Source organism: Cervus elaphus, unplaced genomic scaffold (assembly GCF_910594005.1).
Source record: "Cervus elaphus unplaced genomic scaffold, mCerEla1.1, whole genome shotgun sequence".
Classification (NCBI taxonomy): Eukaryota; Metazoa; Chordata; class Mammalia; order Artiodactyla; family Cervidae; genus Cervus; species Cervus elaphus.
The window spans coordinates 184,706-197,398 of record NW_025316712.1 but is presented as its reverse complement, the minus strand read 5'-3'; positions in this window follow the sequence as shown (position 1 = coordinate 197,398).

The following is a 12,693-nucleotide window of genomic DNA, read 5'->3' as shown; positions in this document are numbered from 1 at the left end:
AATGTGAGGAGCATGAAAAGGTTTGAAAAATGCGAGGAGCATGAAAAGGTGTGAAAAATGAAAGGAGCATGAAAAGGTGTGAAAAATGCGAGAAGAAAAAAAAAAAGAAAAAGACGAGGAGCATGAAAAGGTGTGAAAAATGCAAGGAGCATGAAAAGGTGTGAAAAATTCGAGGAGCAAAAAAAAAAAAAAAAATACCAGGAGCATGAAAAGGTGTGAAAAATGCGAGGAGCAAAAAAAAAAAAAAAAGAAAGAAAGACCAGGAGTATGAAAAGGTGTGAAAAATGCGAGGAGCAAAAAAAAAAAAAAGACCAGGAGCATGAAAAGGTGTGAAAAATGCGAGAAGCAAAAAAAAAAAAAAAGACCAGGAGCATGAAAAGGTGTGAAAAATGCGAGGAGCAAAAAAAAAAAAGAGACCAGGAACATGAAAAGGTGTGAAAAATGCGAGGAGCAAAAAAAAAAAAAAAAAAAAAAAGACCAGGAGCATGAAAAGGTGTGAAAAATGTGGGGAGCAAAAAAAAAAAAAAGAAAGACCAGGAGCATGAAAAGGTGTGAAAAATGCGACGAATATGAAAAGTTGTGAAAAATGCGAGGAGCATGAAGAGGTGTGAAAAATGCGAGGAGCAAAAAAAAAAAAAAAAAGACCAGGAGCATGAAAATGTGTGAAAAATGCGAGGAGCAAAAGAAAAAAAAAAGACCAGGAGCATGAAAAGGTGTGAAAAATGCGAGGAGCAAAAAAAAAAAAAGAAAGACCAGGAGCATGAAAAGGTGTGAAAAATGCGAGGAGCAAAAAAAAAAAAAGAAAGACCAGGAGCATGAAAAGGTGTGAAAAATGCGAGGAGCAAAAAAAAAAAAAAAAGACCAGGAGCATGAAAAGGTGTGAAAAATGCGACGAGCATGAAAAGTTGTGAAAAATGCGAGGAGCATGAAGAGGTTTGAAAAATGCGAGGAGCATGAAAAGGTGTGAAAAATGCGAGGAGCAAAAAAAAAAAAAAAAGAAAGAAAGAAAGACCAGGAGCATGAAAAGGTGTGAAAAATGCGAGGAGCATTAAAAGTTGTGAAAAATGCAAGGAGCATGAAAAGGTGTGAAAAATGCGAGGAGCAAAAAAAAAAAAAAAAGAAAGAAAGAAAGACCAGGAGCATGAAAAGGTGTGAAAAATGTGAGGAGCAAAAAAAAAAAAAAAGAAAGACCAGGAGCATGAAAAGGTGTGAAAAATGCGAGGAGCAAAAGAAAAAAAAAAAGACCAGGAGCATGAAAAGGTGTGAAAAACGCGAGGAGAAAAAAAAAAAAAAAGAAAGACCAGGAGCATGAAAAGGTGTGAAAAATGCGACGAGCATGAAAAGTTGTGAAAAATGCGAGGAGCATGAAGAGGTGTGAAAAATGCGAGGAGCATGAAAAGATGTGAAAAATTCGAGGAGCAAAAAAAAGAAAAAAAAAAGAAAGACCAGGAGCATGAAAAGGTGTGAAAAATGCGGGGAGCAAAAAAAAAAAAAAGAAAGACCAGGAGCACGAAAAGGTGTGAAAAATGCGAGGAGCAAAAAAAAAAAAAAAAAAAGAAAGACCAGGAGCATGAAAAGGTGTGAAAAATGCGAGGAGCAAAAGAAAAAAAAAAGACCAGGAGCATGAAAAGGTGTGAAAAATGCGACGAGCATGAAAAGTTGTGAAAAATGCGAGGAGCATGAAGAGGTGTGAAAAATGCGAGGAGCATGAAAAGGTGTGAAAAATTCGAGGAGCAAAAAAAAAAAAAAAAAAAATACCAGGAGCATGAAAAGGTGTGAAAAATTCGAGGAGCAAAAAAAAAAAAAAAAAAAAGACCAGGAGCATGAAAAGGTGTGAAAAATGCGAGGAGCAAAAAAAAAAAAAGAAAGACCAGGAGCATGAAAAGGTGTGAAAAATGCAAGGAGCATGAAAAGGTGTGAAAAATGCGAGGAGCAAAAAAAAAAAAAAAAGAAAGAAAGAAAGACCAGGAGCATGAAAAGGTGTGAAAAATGCGAGGAGCAAAAAAAAAAAAAAAGAAAGACCAGGAGCATGAAAAGGTGTGAAAAATGCGAGGAGCAAAAGAAAAAAAAAAAGACCAGGAGCATGAAAAGGTGTGAAAAACGCGAGGAGCAAAAAAAAAAAAAAAGAAAGACCAGGAGCATGAAAAGGTGTGAAAAATGCGACGAGCATGAAAAGTTGTGAAAAATGCGAGGAGCATGAAGAGGTGTGAAAAATGCGAGGAGCATGAAAAGATGTGAAAAATTCGAGGAGCAAAAAAAAGGAAAAAAAAAGAAAGACCAGGAGCATGAAAAGGTGTGAAAAATGCGGGGAGCAAAAAAAAAAAAAAGAAAGACCAGGAGCATGAAAAGGTGTGAAAAATGCGAGGAGCAAAAAAAAAAAAAAAAAAAAGAAAGACCAGGAGCATGAAAAGGTGTGAAAAATGCGAGGAGCAAAAGAAAAAAAAAAGACCAGGAGCATGAAAAGGTGTGAAAAATGCAACGAGCATGAAAAGTTGTGAAAAATGCGAGGAGCATGAGGAGGTGTGAAAAATGCGAGGAGCATGAAAAGGTGTGAAAAATTCGAGGAGCAAAAAAAAAAAAAAAATACCAGGAGCATGAAAAGGTGTGAAAAATTCGAGGAGCAAAAAAAAAAAAAAAAAAAAAGACCAGGAGCATGAAAAGGTGTGAAAAATGCGAGGAGCAAAAAAAAAAAAAGAAAGACCAGGAGCATGAAAAGGTGTGAAAAATGCAAGGAGCATGAAAAGGTGTGAAAAATGCGAGGAGCATGAAAAGTTGTGAAAAATGCAAGGAGCATGAAAAGGTGTGAAAAATGCGAGGAGCAAAAAAAAAAAAAAAAGAAAGAAAGAAAGACCAGGAGCATGAAAAGGTGTGAAAAATGCGAGGAGCAAAAAAAAAAAAAAAAAAGACCAGGAGCATGAAAAGGTGTGAAAAATGCGAGGAGCAAAAAAGAAAAAAAAAGAAAGAAAGAAAGACCAGGAGCATGAAAAGGTGTGAAAAATGCGAGGAGCAAAAGAAAAAAAAAAGACCAGGAGCATGAAAAGGTGTGAAAAACGCGAGGAGCAAAAAAAAAAAAAAGAAAGACCAGGAGCATGAAAAGGTGTGAAAAATGCGACGAGCATGAAAAGTTGTGAAAAATGCGAGGAGCATGAAGAGGTGTGAAAAATGCGAGGAGCATGAAAAGATGTGAAAAATTCGAGGAGCAAAAAAAAGAAAAAAAAAAGAAAGACCAGGAGCATGAAAAGGTGTGAAAAATGCGAGGCCCAAAAAAAAAAAAAAAAGAAAGACCAGGAGCATGAAAAGGTGTGAAAAATGCGAGGAGCAAAAAAAAAAAAAAAAAAGAAGAAAGACCAGGAGCATGAAAATGTGTGAAAAATGCGAGGAGAAAAAAAAAAAAAAAAAGACCAGGAGCATGAAAAGGTGTGAAAAATGCGAGGAGCAAAAAAAAAAAAAAAAAGAAAGAAAGAAAGACCAGGAGCATGAAAAGCTGTGAAAAATGCAAGGAGAAAAAAAAAAAAAAGAAAGAAAGACGAGGAGTTGAAAAGGTGTGAAAAATGCGAGGAGCAAAAAAAAAAAAGAAAGACCATTAGCATGAAAAGGTGTGAAAAATGCGAGGAGCAAAAGAAAAAAAAAAGACCAGGAGCATGAAAAGGTGTGAAAAATGCAACGAGCATGAAAAGTTGTGAAAAATGCGAGGAGCATGAGGAGGTGTGAAAAATGCGAGGAGCATGAAAAGGTGTGAAAAATTCGAGGAGCAAAAAAAAAAAAAAAAAATACCAGGAGCATGAAAAGGTGTGAAAAATTCGAGGAGCAAAAAAAAAAAAAAAAAAAAGACCAGGAGCATGAAAAGGTGTGAAAAATGCGAGGAGCAAAAAAAAAAAAAGAAAGACCAGGAGCATGAAAAGGTGTGAAAAATGCAAGGAGCATGAAAAGGTGTGAAAAATGCGAGGAGCATGAAAAGTTGTGAAAAATGCAAGGAGCATGAAAAGGTGTGAAAAATGCGAGGAGCAAAAAAGAAAAAAAAAGAAAGAAAGAAAGACCAGGAGCATGAAAAGGTGTGAAAAATGCGAGGAGAAAAAAAAAAAAAAAAGACCAGGAGCATGAAAAGGTGTGAAAAATGCGAGGAGCAAAAAAAAAAAAAAAAAGAAAGAAAGAAAGACCAGGAGCATGAAAAGCTGTGAAAAATGCAAGGAGAAAAAAAAAAAAAAGAAAGAAAGACGAGGAGTTGAAAAGGTGTGAAAAATGCGAGGAGCAAAAAAAAAAAAGAAAGACCATTAGCATGAAAAGGTGTGAAAAATGCGAGGAGCAAAAAAAAAAAAAAAAAAAGACCAGGAACATGAAAAGGTGTGAAAAATGCGAGGAGCAAAAAAAAAAAAAGAAACACCAGGAGCATGAAAAGGTGTGAAAAATGCGACGAGCATGAAAAGTTGTGAAAAATGCGAGGAGCATGAAACGGTGTGAAAAATGCGAGGAGCAAAAAAAAAAAAAAAGAAAGACCAGGAGCATGAAAAGGTGTGAAAAATGCGAGGAGCAAAAAAAAAAAAAAAAAAAAGAAAGACCAGGATCATGAAAAGGTGTGAAAAATGCGAGGAGCATGAAGAGGTGTGAAAAATGCGAGGAGCAAAAAAAAAAAAAAAAAAAAAAGAGACCAGGAGCATGAAAAGGTGTGAAAAATGCGAGGAGCAAAAAAAAAAAAAAGACCAGGAGCATGAAAAGGTGTGAAAAATGCGAGGAGCAAAAAAAAAAAAAAAAGACCAGGAGCATGAAAAGGTGTGAAAAATGCGAGGAGCAAAAAAAAAAAAAAAATCAGGAGCATGAAAAGGAGTGAAAAATGCGAGGAGCATGAAAAGGTTTGAAAAATGCAAGGAGCATGAAAATGTGTGAAAAATGCGAGGAGCAAAAAAAAAAATACAAGGAGCATGAAAAGGTGTAAACATGCGTGGTGCATGAAAAGGTCTGAAAAATGCGAGGAGCATGAAAAGGTGTGAAAAATGTGAGGTGCATGAAAAGGTGTGAAAAATGCGAGGAGCATGAAAAGGTGTGAAAAATGCGAGGTGCATGAAAAGGTGTGAAAAATACGAGGAGCATGAAAAAGTTTGAAAAGTGCGAGGAGCATGAAAAGGTGTGAAAAATGCAAGGAGTATGAAAAGGTGTGAAAAATGCGAGGTGCATGAAAAGGTGTGAAAAATGCGAGGAGAAAAAAAAAAAGTCGAGGAGCATGAAAAGGTGTGTAAAATGCAAGGAGCATGAAAATGTGTGAAAAATGCGAGGAGAAAAAAAAAGAAAGAAAAAGACGAGGAGCATGAAAAGGTGTGAAAAATGCGAGGAGCATGAAAAGGTGTGAAAAATGCGAGGTGCATGAAGAGGTGTGAAAACTACGAAGAGCATGAAAAGGTGTGAAAATTGCGAGGAGCATGAAAACGTGTGAAAAATGCAAGGATCAGGAAAAGGTGTGAAAAATATGAAGAGCATGAAAATGTGTGAAAATTTCGAGGAGCATGAAAAGTTGTCAAAAATACGAGGAGCATGAAAAGGTGTGAAAAATGCGAGGAGCATGAAAAGGTGTGAAAAATGCGAGGAGAATGAAAAGCTGTGAAAAATGTGAGGAGCATGAAAAGGTTTGAAAAATGGGAGGAGCATGAAAAGGTGTGAAAAATGAAAGGAGCATGAAAAGGTGTGAAAAATGCGAGAAGAAAAAAAAAAAGAAAAAGACGAGGAGCATGAAAAGGTGTGAAAAATGCAAGGAGCATGAAAAGGTGTGAAAAATTCGAGGAGCAAAAAAAAAAAAAAAAATACCAGGAGCATGAAAAGGTGTGAAAAATGCGAGGAGCAAAAAAAAAAAAAAAGAAAGAAAGACCAGGAGTATGAAAAGGTGTGAAAAATGCGAGGAGCAAAAAAAAAAAAAAGACCAGGAGCATGAAAAGGTGTGAAAAATGCGAGAAGCAAAAAAAAAAAAAAAGACCAGGAGCATGAAAAGGTGTGAAAAATGCGAGGAGCAAAAAAAAAAAAAAGAGACCAGGAACATGAAAAGGTGTGAAAAATGCGAGGAGCAAAAAAAAAAAGACGAGGAGCATGAAAAGGTGTGAAAAATGCGAGGAGCAAAAAAAAAAAGACGAGGAGCATGAAAAGGTGTGAAAAATGCGAGGAGCAAAAAAAAAAAGACGAGGAGCATGAAAAGGTGTGAAAAATGCGAGGAGCAAAAAAAAAAAGACGAGGAGCATGAAAAGGTGTGAAAAATGCGAGGACCAAAAAAAAAAAAAAAGACCAGGAGCATGAAAAGGTGTGAAAAATGCGAGGAGAAAAAAAAAAAAAAAAGACCAGGAGCATGAAAAGGTGTGAAAAATGCGAGGAGCAAAAAAAAAAAAAAAAAGAAAGAAAGAAAGACCAGGAGCATGAAAAGCTGTGAAAAATGCAAGGAGAAAAAAAAAAAAAAGAAAGAAAGACGAGGAGTTGAAAAGGTGTGAAAAATGCGAGGAGCAAAAAAAAAAAAGAAAGACCATTAGCATGAAAAGGTGTGAAAAATGCGAGGAGCAAAAAAAAAAAAAAAAAAAAGACCAGGAACATGAAAAGGTGTGAAAAATGCGAGGAGCAAAAAAAAAAAAAGAAACACCAGGAGCATGAAAAGGTGTGAAAAATGCGACGAGCATGAAAAGTTGTGAAAAATGCGAGGAGCATGAAACGGTGTGAAAAATGCGAGGAGCAAAAAAAAAAAAAAAGAAAGACCAGGAGCATGAAAAGGTGTGATAAATGCGAGGAGCAAAAAAAAAAAAAAAAAAAAAGAAAGACCAGGATCATGAAAAGGTGTGAAAAATGCGAGGAGCATGAAGAGGTGTGAAAAATGCGAGGAGCAAAAAAAAAAAAAAAAAAAAAAGAGACCAGGAGCATGAAAAGGTGTGAAAAATGCGAGGAGCAAAAAAAAAAAAAAGACCAGGAGCATGAAAAGGTGTGAAAAATGCGAGGAGCAAAAAAAAAAAAAAAAGACCAGGAGCATGAAAAGGTGTGAAAAATGCGAGGAGCAAAAAAAAAAAAAAAATCAGGAGCATGAAAAGGAGTGAAAAATGCGAGGAGCATGAAAAGGTTTGAAAAATGCAAGGAGCATGAAAATGTGTGAAAAATGCGAGGAGCAAAAAAAAAAATACAAGGAGCATGAAAAGGTGTAAACATGCGTGGTGCATGAAAAGGTCTGAAAAATGCGAGGAGCATGAAAAGGTGTGAAAAATGTGAGGTGCATGAAAAGGTGTGAAAAATGCGAGGAGCATGAAAAGGTGTGAAAAATGCGAGGTGCATGAAAAGGTGTGAAAAATACGAGGAGCATGAAAAAGTTTGAAAAGTGCGAGGAGCATGAAAAGGTGTGAAAAATGCAAGGAGTATGAAAAGGTGTGAAAAATGCGAGGTGCATGAAAAGGTGTGAAAAATGCGAGGAGAAAAAAAAAAAGTCGAGGAGCATGAAAAGGTGTGTAAAATGCAAGGAGCATGAAAATGTGTGAAAAATGCGAGGAGAAAAAAAAAGAAAGAAAAAGACGAGGAGCATGAAAAGGTGTGAAAAATGCGAGGAGCATGAAAAGGTGTGAAAAATGCGAGGTGCATGAAGAGGTGTGAAAACTACGAAGAGCATGAAAAGGTGTGAAAATTGCGAGGAGCATGAAAACGTGTGAAAAATGCAAGGATCAGGAAAAGGTGTGAAAAATATGAAGAGCATGAAAATGTGTGAAAATTTCGAGGAGCATGAAAAGTTGTCAAAAATACGAGGAGCATGAAAAGGTGTGAAAAATGCGAGGAGCATGAAAAGGTGTGAAAAATGCGAGGAGAATGAAAAGCTGTGAAAAATGTGAGGAGCATGAAAAGGTTTGAAAAATGGGAGGAGCATGAAAAGGTGTGAAAAATGAAAGGAGCATGAAAAGGTGTGAAAAATGCGAGAAGAAAAAAAAAAAGAAAAAGACGAGGAGCATGAAAAGGTGTGAAAAATGCAAGGAGCATGAAAAGGTGTGAAAAATTCGAGGAGCAAAAAAAAAAAAAAAAATACCAGGAGCATGAAAAGGTGTGAAAAATGCGAGGAGCAAAAAAAAAAAAAAAGAAAGAAAGACCAGGAGTATGAAAAGGTGTGAAAAATGCGAGGAGCAAAAAAAAAAAAAAGACCAGGAGCATGAAAAGGTGTGAAAAATGCGAGAAGCAAAAAAAAAAAAAAAGACCAGGAGCATGAAAAGGTGTGAAAAATGCGAGGAGCAAAAAAAAAAAAAAGAGACCAGGAACATGAAAAGGGGTGAAAAATGCGAGGAGAAAAAAAAAAAAAAAAAAAAGAAAGACCAGGAGCATGAAAAGGTGTGAAAAATGTGGGGAGCAAAAAAAAAAAAAAGAAAGACCAGGAGCATGAAAAGGTGTGAAAAATGCGACGAATATGAAAAGTTGTGAAAAATGCGAGGAGCATGAAGAGGTGTGAAAAATGCGAGGAGCAAAAAAAAAAAAAAAAAGACCAGGAGCATGAAAATGTGTGAAAAATGCGAGGAGCAAAAGAAAAAAAAAAGACCAGGAGCATGAAAAGGTGTGAAAAATGCGAGGAGCAAAAAAAAAAAAAGAAAGACCAGGAGCATGAAAAGGTGTGAAAAATGCGAGGAGCAAAAAAAAAAAAAGAAAGACCAGGAGCATGAAAAGGTGTGAAAAATGCGAGGAGCAAAAAAAAAAAAAAAAGACCAGGAGCATGAAAAGGTGTGAAAAATGCGACGAGCATGAAAAGTTGTGAAAAATGCGAGGAGCATGAAGAGGTGTGAAAAATGCGAGGAGCAAAAAAAAAAAAAAAAAGACCAGGAGCATGAAAATGTGTGAAAAATGCGAGGAGCAAAAGAAAAAAAAAAGACCAGGAGCATGAAAAGGTGTGAAAAATGCGAGGAGCAAAAAAAAAAAAAGAAAGACCAGGAGCATGAAAAGGTGTGAAAAATGCGAGGAGCAAAAAAAAAAAAAGAAAGACCAGGAGCATGAAAAGGTGTGAAAAATGCGAGGAGCAAAAAAAAAAAAAAAAGACCAGGAGCATGAAAAGGTGTGAAAAATGCGACGAGCATGAAAAGTTGTGAAAAATGCGAGGAGCATGAAGAGGTTTGAAAAATGCGAGGAGCATGAAAAGGTGTGAAAAATGCGAGGAGCAAAAAAAAAAAAAAAAGAAAGAAAGAAAGACCAGGAGCATGAAAAGGTGTGAAAAATGCGAGGAGCATTAAAAGTTGTGAAAAATGCAAGGAGCATGAAAAGGTGTGAAAAATGCGAGGAGCAAAAAAAAAAAAAAAGAAAGAAAGAAAGACCAGGAGCATGAAAAGGTGTGAAAAATGTGAGGAGCAAAAAAAAAAAAAAAGAAAGACCAGGAGCATGAAAAGGTGTGAAAAATGCGAGGAGCAAAAGAAAAAAAAAAAGACCAGGAGCATGAAAAGGTGTGAAAAACGCGAGGAGAAAAAAAAAAAAAAAGAAAGACCAGGAGCATGAAAAGGTGTGAAAAATGCGACGAGCATGAAAAGTTGTGAAAAATGCGAGGAGCATGAAGAGGTGTGAAAAATGCGAGGAGCATGAAAAGATGTGAAAAATTCGAGGAGCAAAAAAAAGAAAAAAAAAAGAAAGACCAGGAGCATGAAAAGGTGTGAAAAATGCGGGGAGCAAAAAAAAAAAAAAGAAAGACCAGGAGCACGAAAAGGTGTGAAAAATGCGAGGAGCAAAAAAAAAAAAAAAAAAAAGAAAGACCAGGAGCATGAAAAGGTGTGAAAAATGCGAGGAGCAAAAGAAAAAAAAAAGACCAGGAGCATGAAAAGGTGTGAAAAATGCGACGAGCATGAAAAGTTGTGAAAAATGCGAGGAGCATGAAGAGGTGTGAAAAATGCGAGGAGCATGAAAAGGTGTGAAAAATTCGAGGAGCAAAAAAAAAAAAAAAAAAATACCAGGAGCATGAAAAGGTGTGAAAAATTCGAGGAGCAAAAAAAAAAAAAAAAAAAAGACCAGGAGCATGAAAATGTGTGAAAAATGCGAGGAGAAAAAAAAAAAAAAAAAGACCAGGAGCATGAAAAGGTGTGAAAAATGCGAGGAGCAAAAAAAAAAAAAAAAAGAAAGAAAGAAAGACCAGGAGCATGAAAAGCTGTGAAAAATGCAAGGAGAAAAAAAAAAAAAAGAAAGAAAGACGAGGAGTTGAAAAGGTGTGAAAAATGCGAGGAGCAAAAAAAAAAAAGAAAGACCATTAGCATGAAAAGGTGTGAAAAATGCGAGGAGCAAAAGAAAAAAAAAAGACCAGGAGCATGAAAAGGTGTGAAAAATGCAACGAGCATGAAAAGTTGTGAAAAATGCGAGGAGCATGAGGAGGTGTGAAAAATGCGAGGAGCATGAAAAGGTGTGAAAAATTCGAGGAGCAAAAAAAAAAAAAAAAAATACCAGGAGCATGAAAAGGTGTGAAAAATTCGAGGAGCAAAAAAAAAAAAAAAAAAAAAGACCAGGAGAATGAAAAGGTGTGAAAAATGCGAGGAGCAAAAAAAAAAAAAAAGACCAGGAGCATGAAAAGGTGTGAAAAATGCGAGGAGCAAAAAAAAAAAAAGAAAGACCAGGAGCATGAAAAGGTGTGAAAAATGCAAGGAGCATGAAAAGGTGTGAAAAATGCGAGGAGCAAAAAAAAAAAAAAAAAAAAGACCAGGAGCATGAAAAGGTGTGAAAAATGCGAGGAGCAAAAAAAAAAAAAGAAAGACCAGGAGCATGAAAAGGTGTGAAAAATGCAAGGAGCATGAAAAGGTGTGAAAAATGCGAGGAGCAAAAAAAAAAAAAAAAGAAAGAAAGAAAGACCAGGAGCATGAAAAGGTGTGAAAAATGCGAGGAGCAAAAAAAAAAAAAAAGAAAGACCAGGAGCATGAAAAGGTGTGAAAAATGCGAGGAGCAAAAGAAAAAAAAAAAGACCAGGAGCATGAAAAGGTGTGAAAAACGCGAGGAGCAAAAAAAAAAAAAAGAAAGACCAGGAGCATGAAAAGGTGTGAAAAATGCGACGAGCATGAAAAGTTGTGAAAAATGCGAGGAGCATGAAGAGGTGTGAAAAATGCGAGGAGCATGAAAAGATGTGAAAAATTCGAGGAGCAAAAAAAAGGAAAAAAAAAGAAAGACCAGGAGCATGAAAAGGTGTGAAAAATGCGGGGAGCAAAAAAAAAAAAAAGAAAGACCAGGAGCATGAAAAGGTGTGAAAAATGCGAGGAGCAAAAAAAAAAAAAAAAAAAAGAAAGACCAGGAGCATGAAAAGGTGTGAAAAATGCGAGGAGCAAAAGAAAAAAAAAAGACCAGGAGCATGAAAAGGTGTGAAAAATGCAACGAGCATGAAAAGTTGTGAAAAATGCGAGGAGCATGAGGAGGTGTGAAAAATGCGAGGAGCATGAAAAGGTGTGAAAAATTCGAGGAGCAAAAAAAAAAAAAAAAAATACCAGGAGCATGAAAAGGTGTGAAAAATTCGAGGAGCAAAAAAAAAAAAAAAAAAAAGACCAGGAGCATGAAAAGGTGTGAAAAATGCGAGGAGCAAAAAAAAAAAAAGAAAGACCAGGAGCATGAAAAGGTGTGAAAAATGCAAGGAGCATGAAAAGGTGTGAAAAATGCGAGGAGCATGAAAAGTTGTGAAAAATGCAAGGAGCATGAAAAGGTGTGAAAAATGCGAGGAGCAAAAAAAAAAAAAAAAGAAAGAAAGAAAGACCAGGAGCATGAAAAGGTGTGAAAAATGCGAGGAGCAAAAAAAAAAAAAAAAAAGACCAGGAGCATGAAAAGGTGTGAAAAATGCGAGGAGCAAAAAAGAAAAAAAAAGAAAGAAAGAAAGACCAGGAGCATGAAAAGGTGTGAAAAATGCGAGGAGCAAAAGAAAAAAAAAAGACCAGGAGCATGAAAAGGTGTGAAAAACGCGAGGAGCAAAAAAAAAAAAAAGAAAGACCAGGAGCATGAAAAGGTGTGAAAAATGCGACGAGCATGAAAAGTTGTGAAAAATGCGAGGAGCATGAAGAGGTGTGAAAAATGCGAGGAGCATGAAAAGATGTGAAAAATTCGAGGAGCAAAAAAAAGAAAAAAAAAAGAAAGACCAGGAGCATGAAAAGGTGTGAAAAATGCGAGGCCCAAAAAAAAAAAAAAAAGAAAGACCAGGAGCATGAAAAGGTGTGAAAAATGCGAGGAGCAAAAAAAAAAAAAAAAAAGAAGAAAGACCAGGAGCATGAAAATGTGTGAAAAATGCGAGGAGAAAAAAAAAAAAAAAAAGACCAGGAGCATGAAAAGGTGTGAAAAATGCGAGGAGCAAAAAAAAAAAAAAAAAGAAAGAAAGAAAGACCAGGAGCATGAAAAGCTGTGAAAAATGCAAGGAGAAAAAAAAAAAAAAAAAAGAAAGACGAGGAGTTGAAAAGGTGTGAAAAATGCGAGGAGCAAAAAAAAAAAAGAAAGACCATTAGCATGAAAAGGTGTGAAAAATGCGAGGAGCAAAAGAAAAAAAAAAGACCAGGAGCATGAAAAGGTGTGAAAAATGCAACGAGCATGAAAAGTTGTGAAAAATGCGAGGAGCATGAGGAGGTGTGAAAAATGCGAGGAGCATGAAAAGGTGTGAAAAATTCGAGGAGCAAAAAAAAAAAAAAAAAATACCAGGAGCATGAAAAGGTGTGAAAAATTCGAGGAGCAAAAAAAAAAAAAAAAAAAAAAGACCAGGAGCATGAAAAGGTGTGAAAAATGCGA